The sequence below is a fragment of the Eretmochelys imbricata genome, chromosome 13, assembly GCF_965152235.1.
Source record: "Eretmochelys imbricata isolate rEreImb1 chromosome 13, rEreImb1.hap1, whole genome shotgun sequence".
NCBI classification, from domain to species: Eukaryota; Metazoa; Chordata; order Testudines; family Cheloniidae; genus Eretmochelys; species Eretmochelys imbricata.
In genome coordinates this window covers 39,413,744-39,437,642 of record NC_135584.1, presented here as the reverse complement: position 1 = coordinate 39,437,642, position 23,899 = coordinate 39,413,744, and the positions used below count along the sequence as shown (strand labels likewise).

At 46.5% G+C, this 23,899-nt stretch overlaps 1 pseudogene; it reads left to right on the top strand.

Moving 5' to 3' along the window:
- Positions 1–8,485: 8,485 nt before the first annotated feature.
- On the top strand, positions 8,486–11,397 carry LOC144273271 (immunoglobulin heavy variable 4-61 pseudogene; annotated as a pseudogene).
- Positions 11,398–23,899: the final 12,502 nt, after the last annotated feature.

The window sequence follows — 23,899 nt, the reverse complement described above, 5'->3', positions numbered from 1 at the left end:
AAATGGCCCACCTTGATTACCACTGCAAAAGGTACCCCCGCTCTCCTGCTGGTAATAGCTCATCTTAAGTGATCACTCTCCTTACAGTGTGTATGGTAACACTCATTGTTTCATGTTCTCCATGTATATAAATCTCCCCACTGTATTTTCCACTGAATGCATCCAATGAAGTGAGCTGTAGCTCACCAAAGCTTATGCTCAGATAAAATTGTTAGTCTCTAAGGTGCCACAATTCCTCCTTTTCTTTTTCCAGTTCAGTGGTTTAACCAGAGCGTTATCCTTCATCTTTGGCTTTCACGGGGTCAAACACAGGGCTCCTGTCACAAATTGTGACTTGAACAGATGGCACATTTATACGGATATGAAGAATATCCAGAGTTATCAGCTAATCACAACCTGTATTTGAAAGGGATTTTAAACCTGGTGCTTCAGGGTTTAAGCCAATCTCTCATTACTGGAAATCAGGATAAGATCTAATGTGGAAGGCAGGTTACCCCACACTACCCACTACAGAGTTTCTTACACTTTCCTCTGAACCATCTGTTAGGGGCCACAGTCAGAGAGATAAGAAAAGGAGGACTTGTGGCACCTTAGAGACTAACCAATTTATTTGAGCATAAGCTTTCCTGAGCTACAGCTCACTTCATCGGATGCATACTAACACGGCTGTTACTCTGAAACCAGTCAGAGAGATGATATTGGACTAGATGGAACATGGGACTGACCGCATATGGCCATCACTATGGTCCTATGTAGGTATGCACCCTGGCTAATTCTCTGCAGGTGGTGACAAAATGAGATTTCTGGAGCACAGCTGAATTCTCCCCCTTTGTGCCTGGGGACATGTCCCCTTTTAGCCAGAGCCTCCCTCTGACAGCCCTTTTTATCCTAGCTGAGTGAAACGCGCATGCAAATCCCTGCCCCGGGGGTTCCTGTTTAAATACAAACATCTGGTTCTAGGGGCCTCAGTCTCCCCCCGACACAGAACTGCTCGTTCCTGCCGGCTGGGCACATTTTAGTCCTTGATTGCAAACAATGAAGTTTCTGGTGCTTTTCCTTTCCCTAATGGCCGCCGCGGGATGTAAGTAACGGCTGCAGGGGAAGGTAAATGCACAGTGATGGGGAATGGTTTCCTACATTGATGCGATGTTTTTATTTTCCCCTCAGGTGTCCTGTCCCAAGTTCAGCTGGCCCAGTCCGGTCCAGGGGTGGTGAAGCCCGGAGCGACCCTGACACTGACCTGTGCTATCACCGGTGACTCGGTCACTAGTCTCTACTGGGAATGGGTCCGACAGGCTCCCGGGAAAGGGCTGGAGTGGGTGGGACAGATCGACTGGTCCGGCTCCAAGTGGCGCATATACTACGGCCCGTCTTTCCAGAGCCGAGCAACCCTCAGCGCAGATTCCTCCAAGAACCAGTTCTCCCTGCAGCTCCGCTCGCTGACAGCCGCGGACACCGCCACCTATTACTGCGCCCGGAGAGACACGGTGACACGGGGCAGAGCGGGGCTGGTACAAAAAGGGGAAGCGGGTTCTGAACAGCGAGGCCACATTCAGCAGGGTTCACCGAACAAATCAATACGAATTGAAAACAAGGGACATACGCAGATGAGGAGGCAAAAATGAAGCGGCAGTGTTGTCTAGTGGATAGGGCAGTGCACTGGGCATCAGGACACCTGGGTTCTTTTCTGCCACTGACCTCTGGGTGACTTTGGGAAAGTCACTTCCCTTTGCTTTCCCCTTTGTCTGTTTAGGCTGTAAGCTCTTCTGGGAAGCGACTGTCTCTGACTGTGTCTGGGATGTCTAGATACTACGATAACACCAGTAATTGGTACTAATAACAACAAAAACATGCATTGTAAAGCCCCAGTGCCCCGATCCTACTCCCCGGCAGGAGCTGGCCAAGTTACTGAAGTTCTCCGATCTTGAGCTAAAGACTTTAAATTACAGAGAAGCCACCTTTTACTCTAGTTCACATGAGCAAGTGACCAGTGCCCCACACTGCAGAGGAAGGGAGGAAAAAACAAAACAAAACAAAAAACCACAGGGTCTGTGCCAATCTGACCTGCCGGAAAATTCCTTCCCTCCCCAAATATGATGATCAGTTAGACCCTGAGCATGTGGGCAAGACCCACCATAAAGATGCCTGGGAAATAATTCTCTGTAGCAACAAGTGTCATAGATTTCAATGGGGACTACCGATGTGCTTAAAGATAAGTACATGTGTAAATGCTTTTGGCAGTAGGGCCTAAAAGGCACTGCACTGGAACTCAGGAGGATCTGGTTCTAATCCTGATTCTTGCTTGTTTGGTGACCCTGGGCAAGTCACTTTAATGCCACATGCCTCAGTTTCTCAATCTTTAAAAATGGGGATAATTTTACTGCCATCCTTTGTGAAGCATTTTGAGACCTGGGGAAAACTGCTATATAAAAGCTATTTATTCTTTGTTATTGTTGTTGGTGGTGGTGTAATTTCACCCATGGCTCTTTGCAGGGTCTTTAACTCAGAGCCCAGGAATACTCAAGTTACTGACACAAAATACATTCATATGACCTGGATATACATGCTCACATACCAGTCTGAAATAAATTGTTTTTCCAAAATGATTTAGTTGACATTTGTGTATAGACAAGACGTCCATGTTTGAGAGATTGAGCCTTAAGGACAGAAATGTACCTATCCTGTTTTGCCTGATAATATGCCACTTGAATATGCCACTTGAATAGAGAAGCTCATTTAGCACTGGGAGTTCATCTCTGACATAAAAAAGTTATTTTATTGTGCTTCCTGTTTTAAAAGGAATCATAAAATCATAGAACTGGAAGGACCCTCCAGAAGTCATCAAGTCCAGTCCCTTGCACTCATGGCAGGACCAGACACCATTTAGACCACCCCGACAAGTGTTCAGGATAATTCTCTGATCCTGAAGCTCTCAGAGGACAGTCCCTCTGTGTTTGTGCAGCCATTATTATCAGAACAGTTTCCATAATCAAACCAGATATTACAAGAAAGCTGCTATATAAGTACCAAAATCCAGGTAATTATCCTGTGAAAAACTTCTGGATTCACCTTCAATGACCACTATTAGGGCTGGGCCTGACAGGCTGCTGGAAAATGACAGAAGTGGGTTTCTTGGCTATGCAGCCCAACTTATAGTGTTGTTGCATTTTATGCGGATAATTAAAAAGTCATCCACTCTCTCCAGGAATAATTCCCACAGCACCCTGTATTTACAAATCAACAGTCTCTGACCAGTGGACAGTGCTGTGTACCTGCCTGAAAGTTACAGAGAGTTAAAAGTTAATACAAGACACACAGTGCCTCTGTCTCCCAGCAGGGGGCAGCAGATGCTCACAGACAACTCAATGGGAACAGAGAAAACATTTATCCTTCTGCAGTTCTAGGTCCTGAATAGGAGCTGAGGCACACCAGTGTAAATCCAGAGTAATTTCACTGAAATCAATACAGTTGCACTGGTGTAAAGAACCAGAATCAGCTAAAACTCCCAGGATGGTATTTTCAAAACAACTTAAGGGGATTTGCTCTGGTATTTTCAAAGGAGCATTTTCAAAGTAGCCAAAGAGAAACAGGTGTGGTATTTTCAAAGCAGTCTAAGGGAATTTGGGCTGGGATATTAAAAAAGCCTAGAGAAAGGGTTAGGATTTCAAAGAGACCTAATGGAGTTGGAGTAACAGCCGTGTTAGTCTGTATTCGCAAAAAGAAAAGGAGGACTTGTGGCACCTTAGAGACTAACCAATTTATTTGAGCATAAGCTTTCGGGAGCTACAGCTCACTTCATCGGATGCATACTGTGGAAAGTGTAGAAGATCTTTTTATACACACAAAGCATGAAAAAATACCTCCCCCCACACCACTCTTCTGCTGGTAATAGCTTATCTAAAGTGATCATTCGCCTTACAATGTGTATGATAATCAAGTTGGGCCATTTCCAGCACAAATCCAGGTTTTCTCTCCCCCCCCCCCCACACACACAAACCCACTCTCCTGTTGGTAATAGCTTATCTAAAGTGACCACTCTCCTTACAATGTGTATGATAATCAAGGTGGGCCATTTCCAGCACAAATTCAGGCTTTAACAAGAACGTCTGAGGAGGGGGAGAGGGGAGGGGTAGGAAAAAACAAGGAGAAATAGGTTACCTTGCATAATGACTAAGCCACTCCCAGTCTTTAGCCAAACCTAAGTTAATTGTATCCAATTTTCAAATGAATTCCAATTCAGCAGTCTCTCGCTGGAGTCTGGATTTGAAGTTTTTCTGTTGTAATATCGCAACTTTCATGTCTGTAATCGCGTGACCAGACAGATTGAAGTGTTCTCCAACTGGTTTATGAATGTTATAATTCTTGACATCTGATTTGTGTCCATTTATTCTTTTTGTAGATCCTTAATAATGTGTTGGAGGGGTTTTAGTTGGGGGCTGAAGGTGACGGCTAGTGGCGTTCTGTTATTTTATACCTAACAAAGAAAATAACAGAACACCACTAGCCGTCACCTTCAGCCCCCAACTAAAACCCCTCCAACACATTATTAAGGATCTACAACCTATCCTGAAGGATGACCCAACACTCTCACAAATCTTGGGAGACAGGCCAGTCCTTGCCTACAGACAGCCCCGCAACCTGAAGCAAATACTCACCAGCAACCACATACCACACAACAGAACCACTAACCCAGGAACCTATCCTTGCAACAAAGCCTGTTGCCAACTGTGCCCACATATCTATTCAGGGGACACCATCACAGGGCCTAATAACATCAGCCACACTATCAGAGGATCATTCACCTGCACATCCACCAATGTGGTATATGCCATCATGTGCCAGCAATGCTCCTCTGCCATGTACATTGGTCAAACTGGACAGTCTCTACATAAAAGAATAAATGGACACAAATCAGATGTCAAGAATTATAACATTCATAAACCAGTCGGAGAACACTTCAATCTCTCTGGTCACGCGATTACAGACATGAAAGTTGCGATATTACAACAGAAAAACTTCAAATCCAGACTCCAGCGAGAGACTGCTGAATTGGAATTCATTTGCAAATTGGACACAATTAACTTAGGCTTGAATAGAGACTGGGAGTGGCTAAGTCATTATGCAAGGTAACCTATTTCCCCTTGTTTTTTCCTACCCCCCCCCCCCCCAGACGTTCTTGTTAAAGCCTGAATTTGTGCTGGAAATGGCCCACCTTGATTATCATACACATTGTAAGGAGAGTGGTCACTTTAGATAAGCTATTACCAGCAGGAGAGTGGGGTGGGAGGAGGTATTTTTTCATGCTTTGTGTGTATAAAAAGATCTTCTACACTTTCCACGGTATGCATCCGATGAAGTGAGCTGTAGCTCACAAAAGCTTATGCTCAAATAAATTGGTGAGTCTCTAATGTGCCACAAGTCCTCCTTTTCTTTATGTTCATATAAGTATGTTTTATGTGATCTAAGAAGGTCTCTTTCCTTCCAGTAGAAGGTAGCACTGACACAGGCTCACACAAACAAAAATCAGCACAAAAAATCTCATTCTCTGCCGGACGGGGCAGCAGTCTTTCTCACACCCACCCGCACTCCGAGGCAGTTCTTCAACATGAAAAGCACCTAATAATACGGCACTGTGTTTCTCCCCATCCTGCAGTCCAGATTCTGCCCTGTGTCCTGCCATCACAGCCAGTGTTCTGACAAAGCCCAGGAGCAGCATCTCCTCTCCATTCCCTTTTCCTGCCCTGTCACCAGAGATGCTTTTCAGGCTTTGTGGCCTAAACCAGCACAGCTCCGATGTTCAGCTGCTGCTCCTTCGCCATGAGACATTCCCATGACAGAGTCATTTCCCTGAGGACATTGTTAATATCTATTTCATATGCCCATTGAAGGACATGAATCCACACAGCGTAGAGGTCAAGCACAGGAGTTTATTATGTACAGTGCTAACAGAGTGTCACCTTGCTTATTAGGCTCAGATGCACTGTTAATTAATTGATTACAATGGAATATATGGATTTTCCATGGGCGGGGGAAAGTGACGGGGTAGGCAGTTCCACACCTCTGGATAGGTTTAGCTGCAAGGCATGATAGCACAGTAGCCAATGGTCAAAAGGTTACATAATGTCTCCGCCCATGGTCTCAAGTTAACAAATTAACATTAAGCATTTATTTAGTACTTTAATAAATGTATTAGCATAAAATATATATGTTGAATTCTGATTTGGGGTCCATAGGAATGAAGTAGTTCCTTTGATTGTTCAACAGATACATATCTGGGGTAAAAGCAAAAAACAGTGAAAGTATATGTCAATAACGATTGTCTTTCAAGTTGTTCATTTGTGTTTTAAGGCAGGCATTGGTCCCTGGGAAAGGGAGGTGGGAGGAGTCCATATCTTATACTGACATGTTGCAACCTTTTCATAAACTCAAGGTTGGATGTGTGGGAAGAACATCTCCCTACAGAAGAAACTAACACAACAGAAACAGGGCTTCTTTGTTCTATTTGCAACTTTGACTAAGACACAATTATTGTGCCCAACGTCTGGCGTTTTGCTGACCAGGCAGATCTTAGCAAAAGCAAAGTTCTGTTTTGTTATTCTGCTTTCTCTTAGCTATTGCTAGGCCTCTGACCTCTTGACCAAACTCTGGGCTTTGGGCCTGTACACAAATCCATATACCAGGTTATTACATCAGCAATGGATTTTAACACTTCACCCATCATAACATTTTCCCATAGCAACCGGTACAAGAGAGACACCCTTTTGCTCAAATGTGGAGAAACAAAAATAGTTATACAGGGAAAGAAAGAAAGAAAGAAAGAAAGAAAGAAAGAAAGAAAGAAAGAAAGAAAGAAAGAAAGAAAGAAAGAAAGAAAGAAAGAAAGAAAGAAAGAAAGAAAGAAAGAGAAAGTTTAAGTGCAGACCAGGGGATATAAGCTAAACCCTAGAAAGGCACTTTTCCACCCAAACCAGAGTGTACACTTGGGGTTAGACCAGTATCGCCACATGGATTTAAATTCACAGTTTCGTTTATAACAAAACTAATTTCCCCTCTAGACAAGGCCTAAGTCACACTCATGCAACTTTGTTTCTAAATCAGTCTTCACTCCCTAGAGCACTCAGCTCTGGTCTACACACAGCTTTTGTATCCATATGTGTTTGAGATAGGAGACTAATGTTTTCACCCACAAGGGTATAACAGTGCAACACCTAGTTTGTATGAGGTTATACCAGTGTAAATGTGCCTTACTCTAGTCTATCTTGTTCCCCTTGCCTCTGGGTCATGAGCAAGCATTTTGTCTTATTTCTCCTTGGACGTTTAAGAGAAAAAGCAGAGTACATGAGCCCAGAATATTGGTTGTCTCTGAGTCATTCGTGCTTTTCTCAGATATGTCCCGAACCCAAATGAACCGGGCATAGCTTGAAATGGGGTCACCGGATACTTTACAGGTCAGCGTGAGAGACCGGCTGGGCTTCAGCACTGACATACCCCACAAGTTTCACTCCCCACAGCAGCGCCCAGCAGTGTCTCTCTCACACTGTCTCTCCCCCTCAGAGGTGTCCCTGCTACAGGAAAAGCACCGGACACTAAGGCAATGCATTTCCCCTGAGCATGTGCTCTAGACCAGTGGTTCTCAAACTTTTTTTTCTGTGGACCACTTGAAAATTGCTGAGGGTCTTGGAGGACCATGTAATGATCTTTCCGAATGTTGTTTGTACCGTTATCTAACTATTGTAAAGCCCTTTGGATAAAAGTGCTATACAAAAATAATAGTTAACTTTCTTTTGTTCTACAAATGAAAGCACACAACTCATATTTTAATATCAATCGTCTTACCTTTCTAATGAGATAGATGTGCTCTCTCTCCCCTGCCATGGCAGCTCCTGAGACGGGGCTGGGAAGAAGGGGGTGTCCTGCGCTGCGGCAGCCACAAAGCTGGGCTGGGAAGGAGCGGGGTCTCTCCCCAGCAGCCCTGGAGCTGGGGAAAGTCACCTTTTTCTCTGGCCACCGCAGTCCCACAAGTCCCAGATTTCCCCCACCCCCTCTTCTCACCCCACTGCCCCCTGTCACCTACCCCATATTCCCCCCAAGGCCACCACCTCACCTTACATGGGCATCTTCTCCAGGGTCCAGGCACCTAATTAGTGGAGCCATGCCTGCGTGGCTCTACTAATTAGGTGGGTGGCCCTTCATTCTCTTGTGTGGGGCCACCCAGGCGTGCACGTTATGGGGAACTATCCACGGACCACCTGAATGGAGCTTGTGGACCACTGGTGGTCCACAGACCACAGTTTGAGAACCTCTGTCCCTGGGTTACTGCCCTCACGGCCTTTATTCGGACAGAGCCCAGAACCTGCATCTCCCCTCCCTGCCCAGCTCTGTCCCCTTTCCCTGAAGCGGTTTCTCACACTCTGGTGCCTGGAACCAGCCTTTGGCTCCCCGCAGATGCAGCTGCTTCCCGCACAGACACTCCCGGGAGAGTCTCATGTCTCTGGACATCTCCTCTCTCTTGTCTGTATTGTCCAGCTCTGCCCGGGGCGTTCGGCAGCAGGCGCGGCTGGAAGGCTGGATTCAAACCCCCAGTGTAGGGACCCGATCCACAGTCCTTTGCCTCCCTTTGAAGGGCTCCAATGAATGTGAATTGACTTTGGGTCACACGCTAAGACACGAAGGGGATGCGTGACTCTGCTGCCCACCAGACAGCTCCCTACCTAGAGGTGTCCCCCCTTTATACCCGCTGGGTGAAACCCACATGCAAATCCCTGCCCCCGGCAGTTCCTGTTTAAATACAAACCCCTGAGTCAGGGAGTCTCAGCTTCTCCCCAGACATGGAACTGCCTTGTCCTGCCCGCTGAGGCATTTCCCTTCTTTTATGAAAACAAGAATGAAATCTCTGTGGCTTTTCCTTTCCCTGTTATCGTCCCCTACCTGTGAGTGTGTATTAGATAGCGGGGAAATTGGGGACAGATTCACAGATTCATTGGCTGCCTCATTACTTCCATAACTTGTTTCCCTCTGTTTCAGGTGTCCTCTCCCAGGTGCAGCTGGTGCAGACTGGCCCGGGCGTGGTGAAGCCCGGACAGACCCTCACACTGACCTGCGCTGTCTCGGGTGTCTCCATCACTGACAGCAGCTACGCGTGGAGCTGGGTCCGGCGGCCCCCGGGGAAAGGGCTGGAGTGGGTAGCACGTATATACCCACACAACGGGAGAAAGTGGTTTGCCACGTCTCTCCAAAGCCGGACCACCATCTCTTCGGATACCTCTGTTGCCGACACCCAGTGCCCAGAGGCAAACAACAGCAGGGGTTCGTTGCCCGGTATGCATCACCCAATAAACACAATGGGGTGGAGAAGCAGAAAAGTTTATTTGGAATTCCAAAGAAAGGTACAGAGAGAAAAATCTCAAATCCTGCACACCAGAGCAGGTCATTACACACACTTTTATATTCCTTAATGCTACTGCACTACACATCAGCCAATCAAAGCTTTGCACAAATGCTCTGCCTTCCTTATATGGGTTACAACAATGTTTATTTCCTGCAACCTCTAACAAGCTTTCCTAGCAACTTAAACAACCAGCACATTCTGTCTGGCCTTGTAGCTGTCTCTCCTATTATCTTTAACTTGGTGTCAGCAAACCTTACACTATGAGGCATTATCTACAACTGCAACATTGTTTTAAGAGCAAAAGAGCTTACTCAAACCAGCCAGCCCTGAGTTCTATTAAGGGGGTTGAAAAGAAGCCCTTAGGCCTACAGCAGGGAGACTTCCTCGACCCTTATGGCCTTCCATCCCCTTGACTTAACTAGTGGCCATGCCCTGGGGTCTCCAACACCTCCTAGAACCAGGTCTCCCTGCAGCTGGCCTCCCTCGCAGCTGCAAACACCGCCATGTATTACTGTGCCAGAGACACACAGTGACACAGAGCAAAGCAGGGCTGGTACAAAAAGGGGGAGCGGATTGTCTAGACTCACTCGGGGCCCTTTCACACTCACGTCTCCATTAGAAGCGGCATGAGACACTGGCCACAAGGAGGTTTAGGAGGAGGAAAGGGGAGAGGGAAAATTCCTTGTCTCCTCACTCAGCTCCTTGTAAAACAGAGACACAGAGCTCACATCTCATGGCTTCCCCAGGGGGAATCAATCAGACAAGGAACCAGCTCTTATTCCCAGCAGCAATCCCATAACCCTTCTGGGTACCAGCTACAGAAGACAGTGCTGCCTTTCTCCCTCAGGAGCCCAGGAATTCCCAGCAGGGTTCAAGTCAAGTTCGCTTAGCCCAATAACCTGTCTCTGAGCATGACTAGCGGGGACTGCTTCACATAAGGACCCCACATCTGAGGATGTGAGAATATCCACCCTCCAAATCACGTCTGGCTCTGGCCTCTAACAGAGATTGGGTTAAACCAGAGACACTCACACTGTGGCTCTCCAGCCGCAGGGGGCTTTTTAATGTGTTTCCCGCCGGCCTTTGCAGCACCTGGTATGATTTAATTATGAACCCATCCAAGTTATTAACCAATCAGGATGTTTTTATTATGTTATTAACCAATTGAGTTATCGACTTGCACTAAGTTATTAACTTACTGTGGGAATTTTATAGATATAGATATACAGATAGACATCTAAATAATATATTATATATAAATACATATATACTAAATAGATAGAGAGAGTGTGTCTTTATGTATACATACGCACTAAATATTTTCCCTGTCGTTCACACTACTGTGACTCTTTGGGTAATATTGGTGGATAATTTGGCTCCTGAACCCCTGAGGCCTGAGCATGACTGGTTTGAACCCTAAAGGACAAGGTTTAACATCCCTGCCAAATTCTCCCCCTTCCCCCTTGCCAGTGTGTGTTCCAGCCCCGCTCCTGACCTACCACAATAACAGGCCTCCTTTGGATACAGCCCAGAACTTTCCTGTCTCCCAACTTCTCTCCCTCCTGCTCCTGCCCTGAAAGCTGTTGGCTGGTGCTACTTGGGAAAACCAACCTTTCTCCCTCCCCGGGTTAGATGAGCGACTCACGACCAGTCCTGGATTTTACCCTCACACATGACGCTGAGAAGTCTCATTATCCCCATTTTACAGAGGAGGAACTGAGGCCCTGACTCAGTAAGGCTGAGATTATCCAACCCGCCTAGGGGGGTTGGGCACCCACCGCCCACTGACACGAGCGGGCATTGTGCACTCAGAGTCCCTCGGTGGATTCACACAACGGCAACAGGGAGAGAGTGCCTGATGAAGGGACTGACCCTGTGACTTCTGTCCTGTCTCCTAGGGCCCCAGGCGAATCACCAAAGACGAATGTACAGCCGGGCTGAGCTGGCCGCGTGGTCTCTTTGCGGTGCAAAGGGGACCCCTGTCCGAAGGGGACATCACCATGTACTGAGCGCTCACCCCCTGCCGTCTCTTATACCCGCCCTGGGGAACCCGCATGCAAATCCCTGCCCCAGGGGGTCCTGTTTAAAAATAACCCCCTGGTTCTTGGAGCCTCAGTCTCTCCCCAGACACAGAACTGCCCGGTCCTGCCCGCTGGGGAGTTTCCCTCATTGCATGAAAACGACAATGAAATCTCTGTTGCTTTTCCTTTCCCTGTTCTCTGCCCCCTCCTGTAAGTGTTTACTGAGAGCGAGAAAACTAGCAACAGATCCACAGATTCTTTCGGTGGCTAATTAATTCCTTGCTTTGTTTCCCTTTCCCCAGGTGTCCTCTCCCAGGTGCAGCTGGTCCAGTCCGGCCCGGGAACGGCGAAGCCCGGAGAGACCCTCAGTATCACCTGTAAAGTCTCTGGAGTCCCCGTCAGTGATCACTACTGGAGCTGGAACCGGCAGCCCCCCGGGAAAGGGCTGGAGTGGATGGGGTTTATCCGCAGCACTGCACAGGGGGGGACCACAGAGTACAACTCGGCTCTGAAACCTCGGCTCACCATCACCAGGGACACCTCTAAAAACGAAGTTTATCTCCAGCTCCGCTCGCTGACGGCTGCAGACACCGGCACCTATTACTGCGCCAGAGACACGGTGGCACGGAGCAGAGCCGGGCCTGGCACAAAAAGGGGAAGCGGATTTCTCAAGAGTCAGCCGACATGAACACTCAGTTCGTGCTGTAGGGGGTGAGACAGACGGCGCATTGCTGGCGCAGGTATTTTCTCCACCTGAACACATTGGAGATGCAGGAGCATGTCATATTTTTGGCATAAATGTCTTATATTGTAAACACTTTTTTTGGTATTTCTTTGCCTCCTTTTAATTGATGGAGAATGTATTTAACTTGACTGGATCCTTCACTGTTCCCTGTTTTCTCTCCTCCCTTCCTCACTCCTCTCCCCCCCCCCCCAGGGGCCTGTTCGCAGGTTGTTCTGACCCAGTCGGGTCCCGAAGTGAAGCGGCCGGGGGAATCCACCCAGCTGAAATGCGCCGTGACCGGGTTTGTTCCGAACGACTGGTGGATGGATTGGGTCAGACAGCAGCCGGGAAAGGGACTGGAGTGGCTGGTGCACTATCATAAATCTTCAGTCACGAATTACTACTCCCCCACCATCCAGGGGCGGTTCACAGCCTCCAAGGACAGCACCAACTTCTACCTGCAAATGAGCAGCCTGAAAGCGGAGGACCCCGCCGTCTATTACTGTGCGAGGGACACTGACACACAATGAGGGGAAGCCGGTCTGGGCTCACACAAAGCCTCCCCGCTTTAGAGACTGGGGATTTGTCCACTGGCGAAGCCTTGTGCTGCCCTTCTGAACAGAGATGGGTTTTATCCTATCTCCGCAGCACTGACCCTTCTCCTCAGACAGTGACTCCAGAATAATTTCCAAAAATGTAGCCAACAAACAAACAAACAAACAGACAAACAAACAAACAAACAGATATATTCCGGAACATCTCTGCAAAGTCTGTTTCCGCACTCAGGCACCAAGTTACCCTGAGAACGCAATGGACAAAAAAGTAGCTCGCTCCTAATTGATAACTCTGACACCAACATTAAAGAAGGGGTAGAAGGCAAAGTGAGAGAGAGAGAGAGAGAGAGAGAAAGTGTCTTCGTATGTGTTTGACTAAGGACTTGGTTCATGGTTGGGTGCTGTGTTAACAGCAATAAACGAACAGCGGGAAACTTTACAAGGAAAGCGAAGAAGAGGATCAGGGACCTCTTAACTGATCAGAATTTCAGCAGTGTAAATATCGAGAAGGATTATTCTGTTTCTGGAGCAGACTTTATATATACACAGAGAATATGAAACAATACCTCCTCCCACCCCACTGTCCTGCTGGTAATAGCTTATCTAAAGTAATCGTCAGGTTAGGCCATTTCCAGCAGAAATCCAGGTTTTCTCACCCTCCACCCCCCCACACAAATTCACTCTCCTGCTGGTGATAGCCCATCCAAAGTGACAACTCTTTACACAATAAGAAAAGGAGTCCTTGTGGCACCTTAGAGACTAACCAATTTATTTGAGCATGAGCTTTCGTGAGCTACAGCTCACTTCATCAGATGTATCAGAACCTGGATTTGTGCAGGAAATGGCCTAACTTCATTATCATGCACATTGTGTAAAGAGTTGTCACTTTGGATGGGCTATCACCAGCAGGAGAGTGAATTTGTGTGGGGGGGGTGGAGGGTGAGAAAACCTGGATTTCTGCTGGAAATGGCCTAACCTGACGATTACTTTAGATAAGCTATTACCAGCAGGACAGTGGGGTGGGACGAGGTATTGTTTCATATTCTCTGTGTATATATAAAGTCTGCTGCAGTTTCCACGGTATGCATCTGATGAAGTGAGCTGTAGCTCACGAAAGCTCATGCTCAAATAAATTGGTTAGTCTCTAAGGTGCCACAAGGACTCCTTTTCTTTTTGCGAATACAGACTAACACGGCTGTTACTCTGAAATCTGTTTCTGGTGTTAGAGCAAAATGACAATGAGAAGTGACAATAACTCAAGTGGCGCCAAGGATCAGAAATGTAATTTATCCTCGAAAATACTTTCTTGCAAAGGGTTGACTAAAAATAAAACACCCAGATATTATCCAGAATACGAGCTTGGGTCATTTCTTCAAGGGGGTGCTGGTGGAGAACACACGGGTATGATACCTAAGGGAGGGGGAGAAGGGATATTCTCAGACAGTTACTGTCTTCTGACATAAATCCACTAACTAATGTCACCCAGAGTACGTTAATATCAGCCGAAAGGCTCTAATTTAACTCAATGCATTGCAATAAAACCCTTATTCACTATAAATGTATGTCTGACTGTACAGTAAATGCAGTACTTTTGCTAACAAGATGATAAATCTCTACCGAACACGGAATAGGATTTAAGAGATGGGGTGAGACAGTTAAAGGCCCAAATCCTACTGAATTTCGATGCCATTTTTGTTCTTAATTCCCTTGGGCTCTTTTGAAATCCCATCCAAAACCACAGGAGAAGGGGTAAAATTTCTCTTCTCGAGATATCCCTTCATTCCAAAGAAGGCGCTGTCTTGCACTTACATTTGACTGAGAATTTCAACGTCCTTTAAGAGTGTTAAATGACCAAATTCTATTTATTTAAACTGAGTTTGGGGGGTCCAAATACCTTAGGCTGTTTCACATTTCGCTGAGCTGAACTCACTGTCTCGGGGGGTAGGACTGGTTCCAAGGAAAGATCCCCAAGTGTAGACAGAGCACACACCCTGTCAGCTTTTATATTAATTCTGGGAAACCCCCATGCAAATCCCTGCCTGGAGGGCTCCTCTTTAAATACAAACTCCTGATTGGAGAAAGCTCAGTCTTCCCCCCAGACATCGAACTGCCTGGCCCTGGCTGCTGGGGACAGTTTTCACCTTCACTTAAGATGAAACTGCTACTGGTTTTCCTGTTCATGCTGGAGGCCTCTTCAGGTACGTGCCGAGTGCGGGGAGGGGTCAGGAGGGTTCCTTGCTGCAGTGACTGCAGAAGAGGAGATGTTCAAGCAGCCTAAAGGAATGAGATGCCCGGATCCCAATGCAACTCAGTGGCATTAGGGTGCCTCACTCCCTTAGTAGACGTCTCAGGGTGTTTAATTTTCTCATGGTTCCCGCTCCCAGGGGATAGGAACCTGTCTCACGGATTCATTTCTCTGTTTCCTTCCCAGGTGTCCTCTCTCAAGTGCAGCTGAAGGAAACGGGTCCGGGAGAGGCGAAACCGGGGAGTCCCCGACACTCACTTGTACCATCTCCGGAGACTCGGTTTCTAGCACCAGAGCCACCTGGGACTGGTTCCGGCAGCCGGCGGGGAAAAGGCCGGAATGGATGGGGTGCACATGGTACAGGTCTGGCAGGTGGTACACTGAGTCCCCCAGCTCTCTGCAGAGTCGAATGATCATCACACCAGACACTTCCATGAACCAGGTCTCCCTGGAGCTCCGCTCGCTGACAGCTGCAGACACCGCCGCCTGTTACTGCTCCGGGAGAGACACACAGTGACACGGAGCAAAGCAGGGACCAATCGAAAAAGGGGAAGCGGGTTTTCCACAGTGCAGTGAGGTACTGGCTCCCGTGACACCGGTAACAAGGCGGGGATTCTAGACCTCATTCTCCATGACCTTTACCATGTGTAGTCATTTACAATTTGCAACGGAAGGGGGGCGAATTAGTGACTCTAGCAATCGGTCAGTGACTCTGTTCCCATTGAGTTCTTTGAGGGTGGTGGGCATCTTAATTAGGGGAAATTCTCCTCTTGGAATAATATTATAAGGAACTTAGCGGTGTTCAAAGTACACATGCACACAAATTAACTTTATTTCTTCCAGGTGATGAAATATATGTCTGCCTCCTCCAAAAGAAAAAGTCAAAACGCCACAGTAAATAAATATATCTAGGACCTCCTGTAAAATCCTCTATGTGCCTCTGATTTTTCATTACACCTGTTATCCTACGAGATATAAAGAGTAATAGAGTGAAAGTACAATAAGCCACATTACCTCCAAAAGAGTTACTCCTCACTTACAAAAGGAGTACTTGTGGCACCTTAGAGACTAACAAATTTATTAGAGCATAAGCTTTCGTGAGCTACAGATCACTTCATCGCAAGCTTATGCTCTAACAAATTTGTTAGTCTCTAAGGTGCCACAAGTACTCCTTTTCTTTTTGTGAATACAGACTAACACGGCTGTTACTCTGAAACCCGTCTTCTGAGTTAGTAGATGAACACAATCTAATGAGAAAAATAATATTCTTTTTTAAAAAATAAAAAAATCTTTGCCCGAATGATATCATGTGACAAGGAGTTCCACCGGTAAATTGTGTGGAAAAGGATTCCCTTTATCCATTTTCAATTAGAAAAAAAAATAATTTCAGGCAAACATTCGCAGTAAAGATAATGTACTTGCATTTATATATAATGTTGAAGATCATGGACTAGATTTTCAAATATATGGAGATGCTCAAAGATGAAGATAGATGCCCAGTGGTATTTTCAAAAGCTCCTGAATTAGCCACCTAACTCCCGTGGAGGTGTTATGTTATATCCCCCGCACAATCCATTGGGCCCAGAGTCCTTCAAACCTGAAATGTATTTTCTCCTTCTGTTGTAAAATGAGGACAAGCCCCTGAGAGTGCACCCTCTTTTAACCTGAAATCTTGCCAGACACTTTCAGCTTTCGTCCCCACCCCCAATTGGGTGAAACAGGCCTGTATGGCCCTGCTTCAGTGGGTCCCTGTTTAAATACAAAACTCTGATTCTAGACACAACAATATCCATACAGGAATATCTCTTTCACAAAGTCTCCCACAATATCTGCAAATAAATATGAAATCCTTACAGACTTTTATCTTCTATTGGCCTTTCCTTCAGCAGGGAATGAATCATTTCTCTTTATAACTCTGTCTCTCATTCATGTGTTTTCTTTTATTCCATCTAGCCCAGCATCCTGTCTTCCTACAGTGGCCAGTGCCAGGTCCCCCAGAGGGAATCAACAGAACAGGGAATCATCAAGTGATCCATTCCCTGTCAATCATTCCCAGCTTCTGGCAAACAGAGGCTAGGGACATCATTCCTGCCCATCCTGGCTAATAGCCATTGATAGACCTATCTTCCATGAATTTATCTAGTTCTTTTTTGAACGCTGTTATGGTCTTGGCCTTCACAACATCCTGTGGCAAACAATTCCACAGGTTGACTGTGCATTGTGTGAAGAAATACTTCCTTTTGTTTGTTTTAAACCTGCTGCCTATTAATTTCAATTGGTGACCCCTAGTTCTTGTGTTATGAGGAGTAGTAAACAATACTTCCTTATCTACTTTCTCTACACCAGTCATGACTTAATAGACTTCAATCATATCTCCCTTAACCATCTCTTTTCCAAGTTGAAAAGTCCCAGTCTTATTAATTGCTCCTCATATGGAAGCCATTCCACACCTCTAATCATTTTTGTTGCCCTTTTCTGAACCTTTTCCAATTCTAATATATCTTTTTTGAGATGGGGCGACCACATCTGCACACAGTATTCAAGATGTGGGCGTACCATGGGCTTATGTATAGGCAAGATGATATTTTCTGTCCTATTATCTACCCCTTTCTCAATTATTCCCAGCATTCTGTTCACTTTTTTGACTGCTGCTGCACACTGAGTGAATGTTTTCAGAGAACCATCCACAATGACTACAACATCTCTTTCTTGAGCGGTAACAGCTAATTTAGACTCAAGCATTTTTTATGTATAGTTGGGATTATGTTTTCCAATGTGCATTACTTTGCATTTATCAACATTAAATTTCATCTGCCATTTTGTTGCCCAGTCACCCAGTTTTGAGAGATCCTTTTGTAGCTCTTCGCAGTCTGCCTGGGTCTTAACTATCTTTAGTCTCCCAGCAGATGTCCTCTCTGAAATCCAGTTGATCTAGTTGGGGCCAAGGATCAAGGGATCCTGCAATCATGGGAAAGTAGGTGTGGAAAGGCCATCAAATCCATCCACCCATATTCAACGGCAGGACCAAGTCCACCTTAGCTAGAGAATGGTGAAGAATTCTGGCTCATGTCTCACGAGCACTCAGAGTTATCATTTCCTTTGGATTTCTAAGCAACCTGCAATAATAATCTATATCACCCCCCACATGAGCCATTAACCCATTACTACTAGCTCAGCATTTTATATATGAGGACTACAGAAAGAACTCAGAAACAGGAATGGCCAGATTCAGTGAAACACACCACATATCCTGGAAAAAGCAAACAGCGTGATTTGAGGTGTGCAACTGCCAAGTTTTATTTTTACTATTAAATAATTGACTAAAAGAAAGAAAGAAAGAAAGAAAGAAAGAAAGAAAGAAAGAAAGAAAGAAAGAAAGAAAGAAAGAAATTATGCCCCAACCTTATCTGGAAAAATCTCTTGTAGAGTAAGTGTCGTGTGTTTAATCAGTAGGGGGCACGGTCGCTACAAAGAAATTGACTAAGTAAAGAACCACCAGGAGAGTAAATAGATCAATGTTCTCTCAAAAGGGTTTTGGGAGCCAGACCATTGGCATGAACAAGACTGAGTTGTTTGGGTGTTCATATCTCTCGTGCATTTTCCTGAATTTCTTCACCCTTCACTTAGATCCTCCTCCACCTTTGTCTAGAGCAAGTTACAAATGACAGCAAGTTAAGTGGTGCACATTCCTTACAGATGTGCTCAGGGGCAAACACCACGGACATTGCTCTTCCCAGCAGTGGTAGTAGCTGCTTTTCATCAGCTCTAAAAGCTCTTCTTAAGGAGAGGTAAGAATCATTAGCCCCTTTTTTTTACAGATGGGAAACTGAGGTACAAGGAGGAGAAGGGACCTGCCCACTGTCACCCAGCAGACCAGGGCAAAGCCAGGAACCGAATCCAAGTCTCCGGAGTCCCGGTCTAATGCGCCATCCTAACAGACCAGACAGCTTCGCCTCTATAGCATCATCAGCATCACCATGGCTTGTGCTCTGCTGAAGGTCAGACTAGATGGTCCTAATAGACCTTTCTGGTAATAACAACAATAATAAACTGTGTTCCCTCCCCCTTGACTCACCCAGGACTCCAGGCATCTCATATTCATATCAGGGTTAAAGATGTAGGGCCTTACCAGGCGACTGACTCGCTTTGACTATGTATCTGTGCAGCGCCTAGCACATGGGGGCTATGAACTTGCTTTCGGTTCTAGGACATACCTCGATAATAATGTGTGTCATCCACATGAACCATTAACTGATGACTATTAGGCAGGTGCCACATTTATGAGGAGGACAGAGAGAACCAATTTCCTCCTGCTTTGCATGAGAGGGCGGGGTATGCAAATGATTATTTCGCTTCCTCTTAAGAATAGATTAGGTCCGTTCTTTACTTCAGCGGTCCCTGCAAAAGTCAAATCTGTGTCATTCCCTCTGGATCTTCGTGCCTGTTCCTAGCTGATTTCCAGAAGGGAAGATGAAAACTTTGCTTCTCTCTCTCCTTCTCTCTGCTATTGCAGCATGTAAGTACCGAGGAGGGAGCAGTCTCCCGTCTCTACCGATCCCGCTGCTGGTCATCTCTCTGACTGAGATTTCCCCTTGCTCTTTGCAGGTGTCCGTTCCCAGGTTAAACTGCTGCAGACCGGAGCAGTCCAGGTGAAGCCCTCACAGACCCTGAGACTCACCTGCTCAGTCTCTGGATTCTCTCTCACGTCTAGCGGGAATGCAGTGAGCTGGGTTCGACAGGCCCCGGGGAAAGGCCTGGAGTGGTTATCCATTGTGTACTGGGATGATGACAAGCGCTACCACGAATCCCTCAAAAACCGATTGACCATCTCCAGGGACACCTCTAAAAGCGAGGTGTATCTGGAAATGAGAGGCATGGAAGCCGGAGACAGCGGCACCTATTACTGCGCCAGGAGAGACACAGTGACCCAGAGCACAGCAGGGACTGGTACAAAAAGGGGAAGCGGATTCTGAGCTGTGCAGTGAGGCCAGATTAACTCAGAGCAAGGAGGTTCCCCCAGCCAAACTCCCTATAAATGAAAAGAAAATACAGAGTAGGAGAAAACAGCTGCTTAATTTTTTCCCTCTCAACTTGATACTGCAGAAAGAGGAATCTCGAGATTCAATGACACGCACCAGAGCTCCTGGAAAAATCAATCAGCTTAATTGAATACATATAACTTCCAAGCGTTTCACAGTTAAACACGTAAATACATCCAGTCGTTACCAAATGCCATAGAGATTGTATTGTATTGCTGATTAAGTATTGTATAACTTTTAAACCAAACTTTGTACTTTTGGATAATTTAAGCATTATGTCAAGATGTACAAACACTATTTCCTCAACCCGTAGATTATATAATTTTAACATTAGGTTTAATACAATTTTTAATCTGTATCCCCTTTCTAGGGGCCCTTTCTGAAGTAAAGTTCGTTCAGTCTGGTCCTGGAATCATGAAGTCCTCAGAATCTCTCCATCTGACTTGAACCGTCTCCGGTTTCTCCATTGCCAGTAGCGGTTATGCTTGGCCCTGGATCCGACAGGCTCCTGGCAAAGGGCTGGAATGACTGGGCTAGATCCGGCTCCATCCCCTCCCTCCCTTCCCTGCAGAGCCGAATTTCCATCAGCACCGACAATTCCAGCAAGGAGCTATACCTGCGGCTCCGCTAGCTGACAACTGCAGACACCTATTACAGTGTGTGAGGGAGTGGGATTGTTCTTAATGTTTCCTCTGAATAGTGTGGGGGTGCCTCAGTTTCCCCTAGGCAGTTCTTAAGTAGCTAGGTGGTGGGGTAAGGGTGTATGATCATTGCAGAGCCCTAGAGGGCAGGTGTGTGCAGGGGTCTGGACACAGAGAATGGCGGACACCCTGTTTCCTGGCAACTGATGGCCTGGGCCCTTCCCCCCTGCAAAGTGAGAGCTAAAGGGTTGGAGAACAGAGGAATCAGGTGACCTCCTGGCCCAGGAAAGGGACAACGCCCAGAGGAGGAGGGGCTGGAGGGAGTTTCAGTTTGGGGCTGGCTGGAGACATAGAGTGAAGGGCAGACATGGTTGTCTAGCTCACTGGCCCCAAAATGGACCCAGCTGAGGGGTCCTGTTCTCTGTACCTACAAGCTCTGTTTTAGACCATGTCCCTGTCGTCTAATAAACCTCTGTTTTACTGGCTGGCTGAGAGTCATGTCTAACTGCGGAGCTGGGGGGCAGGACCCTCTGGCTTCCCTAGGAGCCCCGCCTGAGTGGACTGGGTGTGGGAAGAACAGGGAGGGGCAGAGGATGCTGAATGCTCCGAGGTCAGACCCAGGAAGGTGGAAGCCGGTGAGCTGTGTGTCCTGAAGACAGGCTGCTCATAGAAAGGAGGCTTCCCCATAGTCCTGCCTGGCTTCATGGGGAGCAGTTCCAGAGCATCTCCCAGGGACTCTGTGACACTGTGCTAGTCAGTGACATGGTGACACTGAGACCAGCAGGGACCTGTACAGAAAGGGGAAGCAGATTTTAAATGGTGCAGCTGATAGTCACATGCACAGCCAACCAAAACAAAAACACTTTATACATTGACCATTTAATTGTCTTTGAAAGAGAGAAAAATTAGGCAATTGTGCCCACCTCTATTCAGAACGTCTTTGCAAAGACCATTTCCCTTGCCCTTGGTTTTCCATGTCACTCTGATCTTTTCACCCCTCCTCTGGATCCCTGTTCTCTGTCTATGGCATCAACCTCAAGCTCCTTGTCTTCGTGGAAAGCGTCTTTCTTAAGATTTTCCCAGCAATGGGCAGTGGCGATACATGAAGAGCTATTAAAACCGCCCAGGGGAAGTCCGAGAAATAAAATGAATTTTGGGGGTTTAAAGGATTTGTGGATCCCGGACTGTCACTTTATATTCGTCACAGCTGCAAGGCAGAGCCCCTCAGAAGACCGAGTCCGCGAGCAGACGAATTTTCATGGGCTGGGAAGAAAAAGAACCTCGAACATATAGAAACCCAACAAAACCCGGATTCAAAAGCAGCCTTGCCAGTGCTTCGCGCTCCGCCCGCTGAAGAATATTTGTCTTTTCTCCGCATTTACCGCGCCTCCTGGTCCAGCACGGAGGAGCGGCACCATCCAAAAGAACCAAGCCTATGTTACCTGCTTATGCGCTGCAATTCTCACAGCTGCCATGTGGCGGCAGTGTTGAATTGATAATTAACCAGAAACCTTGAAATGAGCTGTAGCTCACGAAAGCTTATGCTCAAATAAATTTGTTAGTCTCTAAGGCGCCACAAGTCCTCCTGTTCTTTTTGCTGAATCCTTCAGGAACTTTCCTGAAATGGGAATAGATTCATGTTACTCGGATAGGGTGTCTCTGAGAGTGGGGGGTGAGTTTTTCCCAAGGGCTGAGGAAACGTCTGGAAATTTGTTTACATTATTTTAATTTCCCCAGACTTTTTACCTCCTGGTTTCCGCTGGGTATCTAATATGCTGCAGCTAGAGAAGCCCCATGTGGACTTTTGTGCTTACCCAAAGTTTGTATTCCCTAACTCCAGAAACATTCTGTTCCCCCTTAAAAGATACTGGTGTTCTTACGAACTAGGGGTGGGGTTTTCAAAGGCGCCTAAGAGAGATAGGGCCCACATGCCATCCAAATCCAATGGGAACTGGATGTCTCATTTCCTTGGGTTTGTCTGAAAACCCCTGTCTGGAAGCTTCTCTCTTCATACAGTCTATGAGAACAATTTCTGTGAGTGGAAGAAAGCAATTCAAATGAAAAGAAATACTTCAAGTAGTTGTTTTAAAAGTACTATCCATCGACATGGATGTTACTGGAAATTACTTAAACAATGTGAGTACCGGGTAGGTGCTGCTGTGTATGTGTCTGCGTTGGGCGAGTGTGTGCTTTGTGCGGGTGTTGTCAATGTCTGTGCTCTATGTTTGTGCGAGGTTGGTCTGGCGTGTCCATCTGTATAGCAGGGTTGTGGTGCGGGTGCTGTGTGTGTGGCTCTTGTTGCTGTTTTTGGGATGCAGCTGCCTGTGTTTTGTGAGCATGTGTGCTGCCTGGAGGGGTGTGTGTCTGTGTGTCTCCGTGTTGGGGTGACCCTGTGTGTTTGTTGGGGAAAACTGAAAGCGAGAGATGGAGAGAGTCTAACTACTTTCTTTAAAACCAATGTTAGCCTGAGCGTTTGTTTTGACTGTAGCCTAGCAACTGAGTTAATGGGATTTGGTCACTTATGGCCGGATTTTGAAAATAGTATATGGGAGGCGAGATTTCCAAGTGCTTCTCCCTAAGTGAGTCAGCGAAAAGTCATTGGAGCACATGCTCAAGAACAAGAACTGACTCCAGCTGAAGTTCTGCTCCAAATATTACAATTAAATTACAACTTCCTCAGTTCAGATCAGTTCTGGTGTCCACTAAAGTCCATGGCAGCAGTTCCTGTGAGGTTAGTGGATGCTGGATCAGACCACAGGTCATGGGTCACGTCCACCTGACACGATCTTCATCTGTAGGGAAGGAGTAACCCAGTAATCTCCTTTCCTCTCTTCTATACCCTGTGTGCTGAAACTTCATGTGAATTGCTTGTTGGGGCTTTCTTCTCAAAAAGAAACTACTCACTCTACTCCGATTCGGTCCCCCTCCTGTAGCTCAACTGGAGATTTCTTTTCTAGCGGCCTCCTCCGAAACCCAACTGGAGATTTGCCCCAGAGAAAGTGTCCTTGCTAGAGACGATGATGTCTTTATGCATTTTCCTTCTCCTCCTGGCTGCCCCTTCATGTAGGTAATTATCTTAAGACAGAAAGTAAAACCTTGATGTTCCCACTTCAGTATTAAAGTGCGCTGAAATTCTTATTATTTTCCATTTTTCCAGGTGTCCTCTCAGAGATTCAGCTGGTGGAGTCCGGCCCGGGAGCGGTGAAGCCCAGAGAGACCTTCAAACTCACTGTGCTGTGTCTGGTTACTCCATTTCCAGTGGGTACTGGTGGCCCTGGATCCGGCAG